This window comes from Durio zibethinus, chromosome 7 (assembly GCF_047325235.1).
Source record: "Durio zibethinus cultivar Kanyao isolate XHJ-2024 chromosome 7, ASM4732523v1, whole genome shotgun sequence".
NCBI lineage: Eukaryota > Viridiplantae > Streptophyta > Magnoliopsida > Malvales > Malvaceae > Durio > Durio zibethinus.
In genome coordinates, this window is record NC_143168.1 from 12,196,861 (window position 1) to 12,215,503 (window position 18,643).

Below are 18,643 nucleotides of genomic sequence, written 5' to 3' on the forward strand. Positions count from 1 at the left end.
CATCTAAATTATTTCACCGTTTAAGTCAAATCTAGATAAATTCCTTACCTAAAGATTTATTAGAAATTTTTCATTTGAAATTTTCAGAAATCACATCATTGCATAATATTTAATTCATTCCTAAAATTTATTAAATTTATTTAGATTTTTTTTATTTTAAAAAATAAATATTAATTATTCTTATTGAACTTTATTTAAATTTTTCTTCCATTTGGGTCAAATTTAGAAAAAATTTCTCACCTAGAAATTTTCTAAAAATGAACCTAAAAATTAACCATTTGTAATTTCTAAAAATTTCATCATTAGATAATTATTACTTATTCTCAAAAATTTTATTTTTATTTTTTATTTTTTATAATTTTTATAATTTTCCTAAAAATTTAATCATGCAAAAAAAATAAAACAAATAAACAAACAAATAAATAAAATATAAATAAAATAAATAAAATACCCAAAAATGAAATTAGATTGGTTTAGTGGCTAGCTGTGGACTCTAAGATGGCTTGGAGGCTAAACGGCTTGGCCTGTGGCTCAAATGGTGCAGCTTAGTAGTGTCGGGGGTTGATGAGTTAAACGATTAGGTCGAATCAGCTATTGGGTGATGAGCGAGTCACTGAAGTAGGTCAAAATAACCCGACTTTCTTTCCCAATACGATGCTATTTCCTCTATAGTATAAAAGCCAATTTTTCAAGCATTTTCCTTTATTTTCATTTTTTTGTCTCTCTCTCTAGGAAACTAATCTCTTTTTTTCTATTTGTAGGTTCTAGACGAAATAAACCAAAAGCTTTAACTTCCTATATTTCGATGCTGGAGGTTCAACCGTGCTACTGTCATAGCCACCGTATGTCGTCACCGATCGATCATCGATTTGGACCAAATTTCACATCGGCGCTTGTTTTGGCTTCTCTTTCACGTGGTATAGTTGGTTTCTTCAAAAACTCACTAAAGTTACGTGGATCTGATTTTGAAAGTTGTAGGTTCAACCTTTGAGATTTTTCCTCCGTCGTTTCGTTAGCCACTGTTTCAAGGTATGTTTTTTCTTTTTTTTTTCTTAGCTTTTTCGTTATAAAATTTTTAAGACTCAAATCCTTTTTGACCACTAGAGCCCAATTCCCAGAAAGGATAAGGCATTCTTTTTTCTTTATGTTACTACTGCAATGTTTGTTTCTGTGTTTATCTATTTTCTTTTATAGGTGTATGTTCAGTGGGCAAAAAAAAGCTTGTGTGATGCTAATTTAGTTGCTGAGTTTGGTGGTTGCAGGTTGTTGGTGTTTGTTTGCAAGCTCGTGGCTTTTTTAGGACTGGGTTTGTTTGCTGGGTTGGTTTGTAGAGAATTGGGTTTATTTGTGTGGGACTTGTTTCATGGTGGTGTAAGGTCTTTGAGTTCGTGACTTTGATGAAAACAAGGTTGGGAACTTGGCTTTTGAGGGTGGTGGCAGTGGCCAAAATAGGAGGAACTATATTAGCTTTATAAGTGAAATGGTGATCTAAGAGGAAGTGAATTGGATTTTTTCAAATTCTTCTCAAACAATGATTTTTAAGTAATTGAATGGAAATTTAAAAACAATATTAAAATATGATGCAAATATAATAAATTGATAATCTTAAACCAAATGCAAAGTAAAAAGATAGGGATTGAGGAATCAAACATAAAGATTTATTGAGGTTTGGTCTTTCTCTACAAGGTACTTACGTTCTTTCTTTTTGGTTGTCCATACCAAGGCTTCAATCCACTAATCTTGCATTGAAATTAAACCCTATCTTTTTCTCTGTAAAGCTTAAGATAGAAACCTTACACACTTTACTTTCTAGGCTAAGTAACAACCTTTTAATAACAAAAATTCAATAGGATCCCTCACCTCATGATTACAAAAACAAAAAACTTAATGAAAATCCAAACTTAGAACACTTTTCAAAGGCTAAGTGTTTGCCTAATGAAGTACAAAGAAATTTGATAAATGAATTAACAACAATGATTTAGATACAATAAATACAAAAATATAGTCTTTAAAGCTCTAAAACTCTTGATTTCTTTGAGAGAATGAATATATGGCTTGTTTGATCTTGTTTTCTTGATTCATCAACCTTCTTGGTGTATTGGAGTGGCCAATATATAGAGAAATTGAAGAGCTAGCTGTTAGGGATGCTTGGGAAAAGAAAATAGTCGTTGAAAGCTTGAGAAACTAGCTGTTGTGTATATCCTGGGCATGACCCTGTCGATCTTTTCCATGAGAAGATCAATTGGCTCATGTTTTGAACTAATTCTCAGCTTGAACAAGCCTACCCGATCAATCCCTTCCTTGAGGGGATCAATTGGTTCACCTTTTGTTACCATTTATGCCTTGCAAAAGTACTACCCGATTGATCCCTTTATGTAAGGGATCAATTGGTTCAAGAGGGTGATCGATCCCCTACATAGGGTGATTGATCTTTTCTTGCCTTTTTAACATAAAAGTGCTTTTACAAGAAAAATCAATTGATCCCTTCCCTGAGGGGATCGATCTTGTCCATCTAGGTGAATGTCTCTTATTTTGTACTATACCTATTAATTTGATCATATCTTGAGTTATACAAATTCAAATCACAAACCGTTTAAAGATTTAGAAACTAGACTTAAAGGGCTTTCTATCCATGTAATATTCATCACCTAATTCATTTTGTATGAATTATAGTGAATTTTTAAAATTACTCATTGTGCAGTTTTTAGACGATTACAAAGTGTCTAGTAAAAATTCAAAATCTTTTCTTAGAAAATTTGGATTTTGATTTTGTTTGATCCATTGGAAAGTAGACTTAAAGAGCTTTCCAACCATATAAAATTCAAATATTAAAACTTTGTATATTAATATAAAAAATAAAACAAATTCAATGTTGGAAAACTTTGTTATTGTAAAACAACTTTCTTAAGTTAATCTATTTCTCAAAACTAATATTGTCAAAATTGTATTAAGTCTAAAATGAATAAATTTACTTTGAAGACAACAACTGGTCTTTCATTTAAGCTTAAATAAAAAATGTTTAAAGATACTTTTGATTTGAAAAATAAGAAAACATAAAGAAAAGTTTGTTTAAACTTTGAAAATCATATTATTTATTTAGTACCAAAATATAGAACTTAAGAATATGTACTAAATTAATCTTTTTCAAAATCTTGATCAAGCTTATTTAGCTTAATATTTTGTCATTTCAAAATAAGGATCAATTCAAGGCTAACAAACTATAATAGATATTTGAGGGAATTGGTATGATGATGGTTTGACTAAAAATAGGGAATAGCTTGAAAGACGATTCAGTGTGGCCGTAGGTTGCTAAATTGTTAAGTTTAAGTGACAGTAGGCTTAACTTGGAAATTGTTGAGGATGTTGGCGAACTTGGTACTTGCTCGTTGATTATTGAATCTTGCCCGCCTGTTTTTTGCTTCTCACTCTTGTTTTTCTTTGATTTACTGTAATTTTTCTCTTTGTCCCTGTGTATATTGGTTTCAATTTATAAATAAGAATCCAAGTCCAAACAGTGTTTCAACTAGGATTAAACTTTTCAATGAGTCTTTTGAATAGTTGGATTAACATTTAATTTGTTTTTAAAAAAACTTTTTATGCAACTGAATAATTATTCTTCAACCAAGTCTATGCCATTTCTTTTTTTTTTAATTTTTTATTGAAAAGATAAATAAATAATAAATAAAATAAATTTTAAACTCTAGACAAAATGGAGGTGTCTATAGCTACCCTTTTTGTGTATTTTTTGTGAAACAAGAATTATGCAAAGATATAGACATTCATTATGTCCGGGTGTGGCTTAATAACAATTACTAAATCTCAAAACTTCAAAGATTCGCAACTTGAAATATTTAAGAACTTCATAATCCGACAATTAATAATGCAAGTTGAAACTCAAATATTCACAATTTGAGTTCAAAGAATAACCATTTTCGAAATTCAAAGGTTCATAATTCAAATATTCATAAGGTTTACAGATTCGTAATGCTTTCAAATTCATAAGAATTTTTAGTTTTGCAAGAATTTTCATATTCAAAAGGATTAAAGATTCACAAGAATTTAAATTTGCAAGATTTTAGTTTCGTAAGAATTTGATTTTCAAAATTTTAGATTCGCAAGTGTGGGAAAACACTTATTTAAAGCTAATTGTAATCTTGTAATCTATGTATTTATATTTGTATCCCTAGAATTAAGTATTTGTATCCTTAGAATTAAGGACAAAAAATTAGGATAGACAACCCCTCAATTATAGGATTAATTTTTTGAAAAAATTTAGTTTCCTAGTTTACTCACTAGTTAGTTGTATATAAACCTATGATACTTGTATAATTCTTCATGAGCACATTTTCAATATACATTCAGTTTTACTTTTAGTTTTTCATATAGTTTTATTTCTTAGTTTTTTCCACATGGTATCAAAGCTTTAAGCTTTTCCTAGGAAGCAAAATTTTCAACATTCATTGTTGACTTTTATGTTAGGCCTTCATTACTGAACCCTATTAAGGCCTTCATAGCCATTTTATTTTTTTCTTCTTTAGCCTTCATTGCTAAGAGTCATTTCTGGTTATATCTTAAGACTTTTTTCAGTTAAAAAAAAAATCACTACCACCTTATTTAAGAAAGTGTCAACTGAAAAAAATTATCGGAGTACTATAGATGTTTTAAAAACAAAGAGTGTTGGAGAAAGAAGAGATTGAGAAGCTAAAAAGCCTATTGAAAACCCTTGAAAAGTCTAATGGGGTATGTTTCTTGGGTAAGGTCTCTAGTTCAGGTAAAGCTTCTAATTCTCATTGATTAAATGTCTCGATTAAGCTTGTTACGAGTTTTTGGGTTATTGACTCAAGAGCCATAGACCATATGATACATTCTTCATAGAATTTTAGTACATATACCCTGTGTCTTAGTAATAAAAAACTTATTGTTGTAAATGGTTCACTTACTATAGTGGCAGGATTAGGAGATGTTCAAATTAATCCTTCGTTTGTTTTTAAAAATATTTTTCATGTTTCTAGATTGTCTACTAATATGATATCTATACAAAAACTTACCACAGATATGAACTGCAAAGTAACTTTTTATCCCTCTTATTATAAATTTTAGGACCAGAGTTTAAGAAAATGATTGGACTTACTAACAAGAAGGATAGACTATACTATCTTAAAACATCGAACAATGCAAGTAATATTAAGAATAGTTTACTTTTGTCATTTTTTTCTAAAAAATCTCTCAATAAAAATAAAATCTAGCTTTATCATTTTTGTCTTGGACATTTTTCTTTTAGAACTTTGAAAAACATGTTTCTTTTTTTGTTCAAATGATTGAATGCCGAAAATTTTCATTGTGATATTTGTGAACTTGCAAAGCATAGATGTGTGCCTTTTTCAATTAGCAATAAAAGAAGTTCTACTCCTTTTTATTTGATTCATAGTGACATATAGGGTTCCTCTATAATTCTTAACATTTTGGGTGCAAGGTGGTTTGTTTCTTTCATAGATGATTGTACCGATGTCTCTTGAATATTTTTACTTAAATCTAAGTCACATGTGAATAGTATGTTTTTTAGCTCCCAAAAAATGATCTAGAATCAATTTTGAGTGAAAATCAAGAGATTTAGGTCTAATAATGTAAGAGACTATTTTAACTAGAGCTTATCTACCTATTTCTAAAGAGAAAGGATTATCTATGAGTCATCTTGTGTTAATACTCCATAGCAAAATGGAATGATAAAGAGAAAAATAGTCATTTACTAACCACAACCCAAGCTTTACTTTTTCAAGCAAATGTACCGAAATCCTACTTGGAGAAAGCTGTTCTTACTATTACATATATTATAAATAGGTTATTTTCAAGGGTTTTGAGATTTAAAACTCCTATGGAACTACTCTCATAATTCTATCCCAACTTTAATAACACAAATAATCTCACACCTAGGATATTTAGTTGTATATCATTTGTTCATGTTCACAGTCACAATAAGGGGAAGTTGGATCCTAGAGCAATTAAGTGTATTTTTGTGGAATATTCATCAACTCAGAAATGGTATAAATGTTATTATCCTCTTACCAAAAAATTATGTGTTTGCAGATGTCACTTTTGAAGAAAGTAAACTTTTTTTACTCAACCTTATCTTTAAAAGGAGACTTCATTCATGGAAGATAAGGATAAAGACTTCTTTTTACTGAATTTGTCATCTTCTTCAACATTTTCACCTATTAGTCATTCTGAGTTGAAACCTGCTTCTTCTAAGTCCAAGTCAAACACTGAATTTGAGTCTGAACTCATTCTAAATATAGAAGATATGACAAAAGATAATATTGTTCTTAATTCTATGAAGGAATTATAGATGTACTCAAGAAGAAAAGTTTCAGATCCTGAACCAATACTAGTCCAAAAACTTAATCCTAACTCTAAAAATGAGGTAACTATAGTCTTTGACTCTGTTTCTCAAAATGAGTATAAATCTCCTAAAACTATAACTAGTGATTATGATCTACTTATTGCCATTAGGAAAGGAACCAGAGAATGTACTTAGCATCCATTATACCCAATCTCTAATTTTATGTCATTTAAAAGATCATTCCCATCTTACAAAAATTTTTTTGTGAGTCTAAATACTATTTATGTTCCAACTACATTATCTGAGGTATTATCCAGTGAGAAATAAAGGTAAGTCATAAAAATAAAAATGGAGGCCTTAGAGAAAAATAAGACATGCCAAGTAGTAAAGTTGCCTAAAAGAAAAAATTTAGTTCGGTGTAAATGGGTTTTCACTATAAAATAAAATACGGATGGTACTTTAAAAGGTATAAAGTCAGGTTAGTGGCTAAGGACTACACTCAAACTTATGGAATGGATTATCAGAAAATTTTTGCTCTAGTTGCCAAGATGAATACAATTAGGATTTTGTTATAATTAGCTACAAATTACAATTGAAAGCTTCAACAATTTAATGTAAAGAATGCTTTTCTATATGGTGGTTTGGAAAAAATATATATATGAAGGTTCCACCAAGATTTAGAGGTCATCTAAAAGCAAACAAAGTTTACAAGCTGAAAAAGGCTTTATATGACCTTAAACAGTCTTTTAGGGCTTGGTTCGAGAGATTTACTAAAGTGATGCTAGCAATGGGATATAAGTAGAGTAAAAAATATCACACATTATTTATCAAAGATTTTGATTCAAGGAGAGTCACAGTTCTATTAGTGTATGTTGATGATATAATTGTAACTAGAGATGATGAAAAAGAGAAAAAATCTCTAAAACAGTTTTTGGCTAAAGAATTTGAGATAAAAGAGCAGAGAGATTGAAGTACTTCCTAGGAATTAAAGTAGCTCACTCACGGCATTGTATTTTCATCTCACAACAAATATATGTAATGGATCTTTTGAAAAAAACTGGAAAGCTGGCATATAAACTTATAAATACCTCTATAGATCTTAATCATAAACTTGGATGAGCTAATAAAGATGCTGCTATAGATAAAGAGATGTGTCAAAGATTAGTTGAAACACTAATTTATCTCTCACATATTAGATCTGATATAGCATATGCTATGAGTGTGATAAGTCAATTTATGCATAGTCTTAATGAAGTGCACCTACAGGCTATCTACCGTGTATTGCACTATTTGAAGGTCAATCTTGAGAGAGATATCTTATTCAAAAAAAATTTGAGGCTGGTTTTATAGGTATATACAAATGTTGATTATGCAGATTTAGTAATTGATAGAAGATCATCCTCAGGCTACTACACTTTCTTAGATGGTAATTTTGTAATTTGAAAGAGTGAAAAATAGAATGGGATGACAAAATCAAGTGTTGAAGCAGAGTTCAGAGCAATGGCTTAAGGAATTTGTGAACTAATATGGTTAAAGATTATCTTAGAAGACTTAAAGATTAAGTGGGATGGATCAATGAGACTCTACTATGATAACAAGTCTACAATAAGCATTGCACACAATCTTATGCAACATGATAGAAAAAAACACATTGAAGTAGACCGACATTTCATAAAGAAAAAACTAGATAGTGGGTGATTTGTACACCATATGTATTAACCAAAGGTCAACTTACAAATGTGTTGACTAAAGGTCTCAACAGTGCAACATTTCAAGAAATTATTTTCAAGCTGGGAATAAAAAACACCTATTCACCAGCTTGAGAGAAAGTGTGAGAAAACACTTATTTAAAGCTAATTGTAATCTTATAATCTATATATTTATATTTGTATCCCTAGAATTAAGTATTTATATACCTAGAATTAAGGATAAAAAATTAGGATAGATAATCCCTCAATTATAGGATCAGTTTTTTTACGAAGATTTAGTTTCCTAGTTTACCCACTAGTTAATTGTATATAAACCTAAAGTGCTTGTATAATTATTCATGAGCAGCTTTTCAATATACATTCAGTTTTACTCTTAGTTTTTCACATAGTTTTATTTCTTAGTTTTCCCACAACAAGAACTTAGACTTATAAGAATTTTCAGGTTCATAAGACACAAAGATTCGTAAGAATTTTCATATTCATATTTGAGATATTCATATCCAAAGTTTAATTCAAAGGTTGGCAAGAACTCAGATTCACATCAAAATTACTAAGCTCACATCCAACATTTAAAGATTTACACTCTAAAATTTTAGAGATTCACAACAAAAAGTTAAAAATTTTTATTTGAAAAACTTTAGGGATTCACTTCCAAGATTTCAAAGATTCTGATTAAAAAATTTTAGTGTTTTATATCTAATATTCATCATTTAAAAACATCAGGATTTCATCCAAAATTTCAAAGCTTCTCATTCAAGTTCAAATATTCACATTAGATAAATTTTAGAGTTTCACACATAAATTTAAAGGTTTACATTAAAAAAATTCAGGAGTTCACATCTAAAATTTCAAAAATTCTCATTCGAAAGTTTTAGAGATTCACACCTAATATTTCAAAAATTTTCATTTAAAATTCAAAGATTCACATTTGATAAATTTTTAAATATTCACACCCAAAATGCAAAAATTCACATTTAAAACTCAAGGATTCACATTTGATAAATTTTTAAAGAGTCACACCAAAAATTCAAAGATTCACTTTAAAAAATTTTAAAGATTCACATCCAAAATTTTTAAAAATTCTAATTTAAAATTCAAATATTGACATTTGATAAATTTTTAGATATTATACCTGAAGATCTTATAAATCACTTTTAATATTAAAAAAGCTCATTCAAAAGGCTCCACAACTTTAAAATTCTAAACATTTTCCTTATAAAACATTTTTCCTTATTTGAGGATTCACAATTTTATCTTAAAAAGCTTTCCTCAAAAAGTTTAAAATTTTTTGTCATGAAAATTCTTAATCTTTCATCAAGGTCAAAATTTTGTATATAAAGGACGTCATGATAATGATGTAAATGTTTTCTTAATGCATGCAAATGCAACAATCTAGATTTTCACAATAATGCAAATGTCATACTCTAAACCATTATTTAGATGTTCATTACATGATGCAAATGCATGGCCAAACCAAAGTTTTAAATATTCACCAAATTATGTACATGAATTGTGTAAACAACAATGCAAATACAATGCATGAAATGTAGATGTCACTAACATCAATGTCATGAAATTTCAATTAATTATGGTAATAAGATTCTCAAGACTCCACCATCTCACATTTCTTTTTTAGCTTCTCAGCACTAATTGTAGACACCAAATTGGGTCCAGGCCCAAGTCAATTGGGCCTGGCCCAAATGGGTAAGGCCCAATTGAATTTTTTATCCTGTATTTTTTTTTCTTTTGTATATCTGTATTTATTTATTTTTATTTAGAATAGATTTATATGTATATAGTTATATATTTATTATTATTATATTATTATTATTTTTTTTTTGTAATATATTTTTGGGTTTATCTTCTTTTATTTTTTAAATTATCTGTTAATTTTATCTGATTCTTTTTAATTATCTGATTATTATTTTTTTTTCCTTTTTATCCTATCTTTTCTAATTATCTATTATTTTTTTTGATTTGATTTTGGAAGGCTGGGATTGAAAGTTGAAGAATCTCATTGTGAATAGGAATTCAATCAGAAGAGTCCAGATGAGACTCAAAGATTGAATTTCCGTCCAAGGAGGAATTGGGATTGATCAAGAACTCCTGATCAATCCCTATAAAAGGGACCTCCTGGAACAGAGAAGAAAATAGTGAGTCAAAGCTACTGATTTGAGAGGAAAAGGTGTAGAGAAGAGTATAGAAGGCTAAGAAAAGGTTTAAGAAAGTTTTAGGAATCATCAGAAATTTTTTGAGAATTAAAAAAAATTTTTTTTTTGGGAATTTTTGGAAAATTCCAGATTTCGGTTGCATTTTCTGACGAAATTTAAATTTTTTGGCTACAATTTCGGCCAACCTTAAAGTTTTTGATGACCTGCCCAGTTTTCGACAAAGAACCCCAGAAATCGGTGATCTTCTGGCCAACTTCCGGTGAACCTCCGGTGAAATTTCTAGATTTCGGTGACATTTTCCAGAATCCGACGAAAATTCCATCGGTGTTCTTCAACTTTTAGAGAGAAAGGAGAGAAAAAAAAGAAGAAGAGAGAGAGGGGAGGAGCGTTCTACCGAAAAACGAAGGGAACTGCCTTTTATACCCTCCCAAAACGACGTCGTTTTGGCTTTAAGTTAATCAGAAGATCCGCGCGTTTTGTCGAAACCCGACCCGACCCGAGCGTCGACCTGCTTCATGACTCGCGCGTGCCAGCCCCCCTCAGAGCCGAGCCAAGAGGAGCCAAGCTGCCAAGCCGCTCCCCCTGAGCCGTTTCCCTGCCTTGAGCCGAGCCGATAGCCGAGCCGCTTCAGGTTTTTTTTAAATTTATTTATTCATTAATTTATTTATTAGATTAGGTTTATTTAATATGCTTTTTATCTTTATTTTATTTTTTTATTTTTTTACTTTTCTTTATTTTTTTTTATTTTTTTTTATTTTTTTTTATTTTTTTTATTTATTATTCTATTTTCTTTAAATAAAAATAAAAAATTTCAAAAAAAATATTTTTAGGGAAAAGTTGAAAGTATCAATTTTTCTTAAAAATAAATTTCAAAAAGGGTTTTTGAGGAAAAGTTGAAAGTATCAATTTCCATTAAAAATCAAAATTTCCAAAAAATATTTTTAGGGAAAAGTTGAAAGTATCAATTTTCCTTAAAAGAAAAATAAATTTTCAAAAAAATATTTTTGGGAAAAAGTTGAAAGTATCAATTTTCCTTAAAAGTAAATTTTCAAAAAAAGGATTTTTGAGGAAAAGTTGAAAGTATCAATTTTCCTTGAAAATCGAAATTTCCAAAAAATATTTTTAGGGAAAAGTTGAAAGTATCAATTTTCCTTAAAAATAAATTTCAAAAAAAATAATTTTTAGGAAAAAGTTGAAAGTATCAATTTTCCCTACACAAGAACAATCATCCTTCCTTTCTATTTTGATTTTGATTTTGATTTTTCCTTAATTAATCCGACGACGGAGCCTCTGCAAGTGAAATAGTAGTTTTTCTTGCATACTCTTGAGGTGAGGGAATTTTCTCAATTTTTTGCTAAAAGTATTAGAGTCAATTAAGAATAATCTTCAATAATTAACTACTTGGTAAAATTTTAAAGCTTTTGGATAACACAAATTTAAGTTGGTACCATCTTTTGATGGGCGTTATGAGGGTGCTATAACCTTCCTCACACGTAACCGAACTCTCGAACCCTGTTCTGGTTAGCAGACCCGAACCTATTCTTTTAGGGACCCTTAAGCTTAGGTGTTCCCTAAAAGGACAGATTCTTTAGGTGGCCAATCGCACCTAGATAAAAAAAAGATTGGTGGCGACTCCCTAAAGTCAATGTCTAGCGATAGATCCCCGGATCTAGATGTTATGACAGCTTGCTGACTCCACTGGGGACTTTGAGAGTCAGGCCAGCAAATAATTTGTGTTATCCAAAAGCCTAATAAAATTGAACCTTTTTGTATATATGTGTTATTATTCATTCATGTTTATGTATCTTGTTAGTTATGTCATTCATATGCATGTGCATAACATGAGCTCTACACCCGAGTTTCGTCCCTCTAGGAGGGAGTAAAGTACCTATTACTTTCGTGAGGTCTAATACCTCCGCAGTGGCTAGCGAAATCTCCCACTCAAATTCAACCTTTTTCACTTGTAGCCTGTAATGGGTGAGGATTAAGGTGCCTTACTAGTCTGTGATGGACAAAGATGTAAGGAGCAATTTGAGAACCTTTAGATTTTAACCTTGAACCACATATAGTGAACCTTAGAAGTGCCTAAACCTAAGATAGAGCCCTTTCTACCCAATGATAGATATACCCTGAAATTAGGACACAAAAAGGGTGTTTGTCTAATCATTTTGATTGTTTAACTTTGTGTATTATTTTTATCATATGTAACATTATGCATCAGCATCATTTTCATTTCATCCATGAAACTAACTATATTGTTTGTCTGATTTTATGCATCTGCATTATTTTCATGATCATGTTTTAACACAATCATTTGCATTCATTTCATACTAGATTTCATGTACATTTCATTTGTGTATCAAAGCATCATACATAAGGCATAGCATAACATTTTTAATCATAAGTATGGTACTCAAGGTCTCAGGATAGCTCCATCTAGCGAAAACCCTATTTATCCATACAACACAAGATCTAGAGCAAGGCAAATGGAGGAGAAAAATTCCCATAGATTTGAAAAGCTAAAAAAAACACAGGAGAAGATTGAAAGTGAACTAAGCAAGATTCTAGAGGCCCTTAATAACATGAATAAAGAAAAAAGAGTTGAAAGAAGTACAAGTCAGCAAGAAGTGGCTGACCTTTTATACCCTTCAGGTTTTGGCTCACCTCAGGCCCAGTCTGCCCAAGAGGTCCCACCACAATATTTTGCATATCCAACATGTCCTGGAATGCCATCAGCTTTTAACCCAGGGCAGTATAATAGCTATATAAATCCTGTCTTCACTGAAAAGGTAGCAGAACTAATTCCTGATCTAGATGATGTAAAAGAGAAGGACAAAGAAAAGATAACGATGAAAGCTAAGGAAAGCTCTAAAATTAGCATGCTAGAGCAGAGGCTACGGGCTGTAGAATGATTTAGCTTTTATGGGTCAGTTGATGCTGCTGGGCTCTGCCTAGTTCCTGATGTGGTTATCCCCTATAAGTTCAAAGTACCGAAATTTAAAAAATATGACGGTACAAAGTGCCCCAAAACCCACATCACCATGTATTACAGAAAGATGGCAGCTCATGCATATGATGAAAAACTCTTGATGCATGTCTTTCAGGATAGCCTTACTGGTTCTGCGGCCAGGTGGTATGTTCAGCTGAACAGAACCCGCATTCGCTCTTGAAGCGATATGGCTCATGACTTCATCAGTTAATATCGACACATTATCGATTTGGCTCCTGATCGTTTGTCTTTACAGAATCTAGAGAAAAAGGTAAATGAGTCTTTTAAAGAATACGCCCAGAGATGGAGAGATATAGCTTAACAGGTACAACCTCCACTGACCGAGAAAAAAACTACAGTGCTGTTTGTTAGCACTTTAAAATCTCTCTATTATGAAAAGATGATAGGGAATGCAACAAAGAATTTTGCCGACATGGTGATCTTTGGAGAAATTATTGAAAGTGCCATAAAAAATGGCAAGTTGAAAGGAGGAAAAACCATGAAGGCATCAAAAAAGAAGGAAGCTGAAGCTCAAGCTGTGAGCTTTGATAGACAACAATTTAGGGGGTATCAACCCTATCCATCCCAATGTTACTCTTTATACTATCCTACTGTGAATAATGCCTCATCCTACCCATACCAGCTAGCTTCACAACCACCTTATTCATCCACATACCGATCAATTTATAACCCTCAAGATCTTACATATAGCCTTAACATTCAAGCTCCTATAAGAACCCAAATTCACCCTATTAACCCAGCAAGTGGTTCACGAGAACAACGAACTACTCGAGAAAAACTTGTATTTGATCCAATCCCTATGACTTACACAGAGTTATATCGAGAACTCTATAATAGCCATTTTATTACCCCCAGCCATGTGGAGCCGCTTAAACCACCCTACCCAAAGTGGTATGATCTTACAGCCCATTGCGACTATCACTATGGAATTACTGGCCATTCTACCAAAAATTACACTGCTTTAAAGTATAAGGTGCAACGGTTGATCAATGATGGAATGGTAAGTTTTGATCAAGAAAAAGCAACAACATCTAATGTTAGCGCTCTGAGTGAAAGTCAAGAACAGAAAGGGGCTGGAGAGTCACAATGAATTGAGAGGCAAGATGTCAATAGAGATTCTTCACCTGATCGCATAGGGGGATAATTTTAAAAAATGGAGATAAGGCTGGTTGAAAGTTTTCTTCTATCATTTTAGGATTTCTTTTCAAATAATGTTAGATTTCTTTTTACAATATGACTTCACTTGTTATCATTTTAATAAAGGCAAGTCAATACATTTCATTACATTTTTCTCTTTCACTTGACCATTACTCCATGATCCGTTACCTTTCGTAACTTTACATTCCCATTCTTAAATTTCAGATGATGAATATTTAGACAATGATAATAATAATTCTGAGATTTAATTCTGAGAACTCATCAATATTAATATGAGAAGATGATTTGAGCAAAAATAGGCTGTTATCGGAGGTGAAATAGATATGTCTTGAGGATGTGTAATCTTTTATACAGATTCATGAGCTTTGATGATGTTCAAGAAAGGTATTCTCAATTGAGATGCAAAATGGTCATCTTTCTTTTACCATTTGAAAAACCATTTATTGCTACCCTTTTGAGCCTGTTATGATTTCTTTTTTTGAACCCTAACCAAGGATTACCCTATACACTGGAGGGTAATTTTTGAAAAAAAAATTTCACAAAAGGTCTTAAAAATAAAATAAAATAAAATAAAATAAAATAAATGCCACACATGACTTGGGGCAAAGTAATGAGAATCCTTTGTGTGAGGAAAGAAAAAATAATGTGGGGGCAAAATGTCAAGTTGTATCAAATGATCCTTTGGTTTTGAACCTTTTCAATACATGTTTTGAGCCTATTATATCCATTTTTTTATGACCCTTCACCTTGGCCTACATTACAACCTTGAAAAGGCCATTTGGATCAAGTGTGAATACTCAACTTGAATAATCATATGTTGAGTGAAGGCATGCTTATGATGAAGCAATGGAATCATGCTACATTACTCTAAGTTTGATGTATGAAGGATATCAACAATAGATGAAAAATGAGAAAAAAAAAGAAGATGATGAAAAAAAAAGAAAAGAAAAAAAAGAAAGAAAGAAGAAAAAATGAAAAAAGAGATTCAAATTGAAAACCTGAAAGGTTGATTTTGATAGAAAAAGATCCATGGTCAAGTGGCTCACATGAATGGAAGATCAAAAACATTTGAAGATCCCTCAAAGACTGGGATAAAGTTCGCCAAGCTCAAGATGACTTCAACAGTAAATGGAATGAGTTTTTGAAAAAGAATCCTAAATTAATGTTGAGAATTGTCTAAATATTCATCATTTGGATATACCATTCATCCCACTGACATGTATCCAATTTATTTCTTCTCCCATTTATTTTGTACCAAAATAGATCTTCATTCACCTTGTGTTCTCTTATTGTTTTACCCCTAGAATGAATTGAGAAAATACTTGATTGCATTGTATTTGTCAGGATTTGAAATGATAATGAATGAATGAATATGTGTTTAAAAGAGTCTTGTATTCATTTGAAAAGAAATCTAAGATGATGGTGGTGACAAAATGAAGAAATGGTAGAGACCTAAAAGAGATGATTTGGAAGGATATATGATGTGACCAAGTAGAGAATATGATGGGGCAAATTTTGAAAAATGGTATAACCAAATGATGAGTACAAGGATGAATTGGTTGATATGACTTGCAAGTTATGAGTGAATGATGGGAACAATCAGTGGACAAAGTTTGTTTTGGAATAGTTAATGCTGAGACACCTATGAATAATGACCCAGTGATGGTGGATGAAACTTGTTTTAAAATTTGTTAGTGCTGAAAAATTCATTGAATGATGGTCAAGTGATGATCGATTGATGAAGCTTATTTCGAAGTATTGAGAAACTGAACAAAGAAGAATGTGAGTGAAAAAGACAATTGAGAGCTACACTGGTTCAATCTTAGAAGAGCAATGTAATTGGATCCCTGAAGAATCAAAGGGCTTGATGCCTAAGAAAAGAGCTTGAGAAATTTGAGTACCATACATTGAACAGGAATTAATTGGCCAACATTTGCATAGCATGCATTGAAATTGATATGCATTTGCATAGCATACACTACTTTAAGGAAAGTATAGTGTATAAATTCAGGAAGCAGGGGTGATCCAACATCCCACATAGAGAAGACAGATATGAAGATATTTTATAAAATTAAAAAAGAAAAAGCTTGTCAGGTAAGTTCCTAATCTTTGAAATAGGATGTCTTTTGGTATCTAGATTGATTTATAAGACCTTTGGGCATAATCTCCTAAAATTTCTTCAAACACAACTTTCAATTCCTTTGGACATGACTATCAAGGAGCAATTTACTTTCAAAAGTCGTGGTGCCTCTGTTTAGAGGAGCAATTTACTTTTTCAAAGTCTTGGTGCCTCTGTTTAGAGGAGCAATTTATTTTTCAAAGTCGTGGTGCCTTTGTTTAGAGGAGCAATTTACTTTTTCAAAGTCGTGGTGCCTCTGTTTAGAGGAGCAATTTACTTTTCCAAAGTCGTGGTGTCTCTGTTTAGAGGAGCAATTTACTTTTTCAAAGTCGTGGTGCCTCTGTTTAAAGGAGCAATTTATTTTCCAAAGTCGTGGTGCCTCTGTTTAGAGGAGCAATTTACTTTTCAAAGTCGTTGAGCCTCCGTTTAGAGGAGCTTTGGTAAAAAAAAAAAAAAACAAAAAAACAAAACAAAAAAAAAAACAAAACAAAAAAAACACAAAAAAAAATAAAAAACAAAAAATGACAATGTTGAGTTGAGTCTGGATTAGGTGTCTACGTCTTTGCGCAATTTCTGTTTCACAGAAAATGTGCAAAGAGGGACAGCTGTAGACACCCAATTGGGTCCAGGCCCAAATCAATTGGGCCTGGCCCAAATGGGTAAGGCCCAATTGAATTTTTTATCTTGTATTTTTTTTTCTTTTGTATATTTATATTTATTTATTTTTATTTAGAATAGATTTTTATGTATATAGTTATATATTTATTATTATTATATTATTATTATTATTTTTTTGGTAATATATTTTTGGGTTTATCTTCTTTTATTTTTTAAATTATCTGTTAATTTTATCTGATTCTTTTTTATTATCTGATTATTATTTTTTTTTCCTTTTTATCCTATCTTTTCTAATTATCTACTATTATTTTTTATTTGATTTTGGAGGGCTGGGATTGAAAGTTGAAGAATCCCATTGTGAATAGGAATTCAATCAGAAGAGTCTAGATTGGACTCAAAAATTGAATTCCCGTCTAAGGAGGAACCCTATAAAAGGGACCTCCTGGAACAGAGAAGAAAACAGTGAGCCAGAGCTACTGATTTGAGAGGAAAAGGTGTAGAGAAGAGTATAGAAGGCTAACAAAAGGTTTAGGAAAGTTCTAGGAATCATCAGAAATTTTTAGGAATTTTTCAAAATTTTTTTTCTGGGAATTTCTGGAAAATTCTAGATTTCGGTTGCATTTTCTGACGAAGTTTGAATTTTTCGACGACAATTCTGGCCAACCTTGAAGTTTTCGACGACCTGTCTAGTTTCCGGCAAAGAACCCCAGAAACCGATGATCTTTCGGCCAACTTCCGATGAACCTCCGGTGAAATTTTCAGATTCCGGTGACATTTCCAGAATCCGACGAAAATTCCACCGGTGTTCTTCAGCTTTTAGAGAGAAGAAAGAGAAAAAAAAGAAGAAGAGAGAGAGGAGAGGAGCGTTCTGCCGAAAAACGAAGGGAACTGCCTTTTATACCCTCTCAAAACGACGTCGTTTTCGCTTTAAGTTAATCAGAGGATCCGCGCGTTTTGCCGAAACCCGACCCGACCCGAGCGTCGACCCGCTTCCTGACCCGCGCGTGCCAGCCCCCCTCAGAGCCGAGCCGAGCCGATAGCCGAGCCGCTCCAGGTTTTTTTTTTTTAATTTATTTATTCATTAATTTATTTATTAGATTAGGTTTATTTAATATGCTTTTTATCTTTATTTTATTTTTTATTTTTTTACTTTATTTATTTATTTATTTATTATTCTATTTTCTTTAAATAAAAATAAAAAATTCCAAAAAAAATATTTTTAGGGAAAAGTTGAAAGTATCAATTTTTCTTAAAAATAAATATCAAAAAGGGTTTTTGAGGAAAAGTTGAAAGTATCAATTTCCCTTAAAAATTAAAATTTTCAAAAAATATTTTTAGGGAAAAGTTGAAAGTATCAATTTTCCTTAAAAGAAAAATAAATTTCCAAAAAAATATTTTTGGGGAAAAGTTGAAAGTATCAATTTTCCTTGAAAATCGAAATTTTCAAAAAATATTTTTAGGGAAAAGTTGAAAGTATCAATTTTCCTTAAAAATAAATTTTCAAAAAAAAGGATTTTTAGG

At 31.3% G+C, this 18,643-nt stretch overlaps 1 long non-coding RNA gene across 1 annotated transcript; it reads left to right on the top strand.

Moving 5' to 3' along the window:
- The first annotated feature begins 615 nt into the window (after window positions 1-615).
- LOC149517996 (uncharacterized) lies at window positions 616-1,518 on the top strand. The gene is made up of 2 exons (XR_016343800.1): window positions 616-1,029; window positions 1,263-1,518. It is a non-coding gene; the product is annotated as an uncharacterized LOC149517996 (long non-coding RNA).
- Window positions 1,519-18,643: the final 17,125 nt, after the last annotated feature.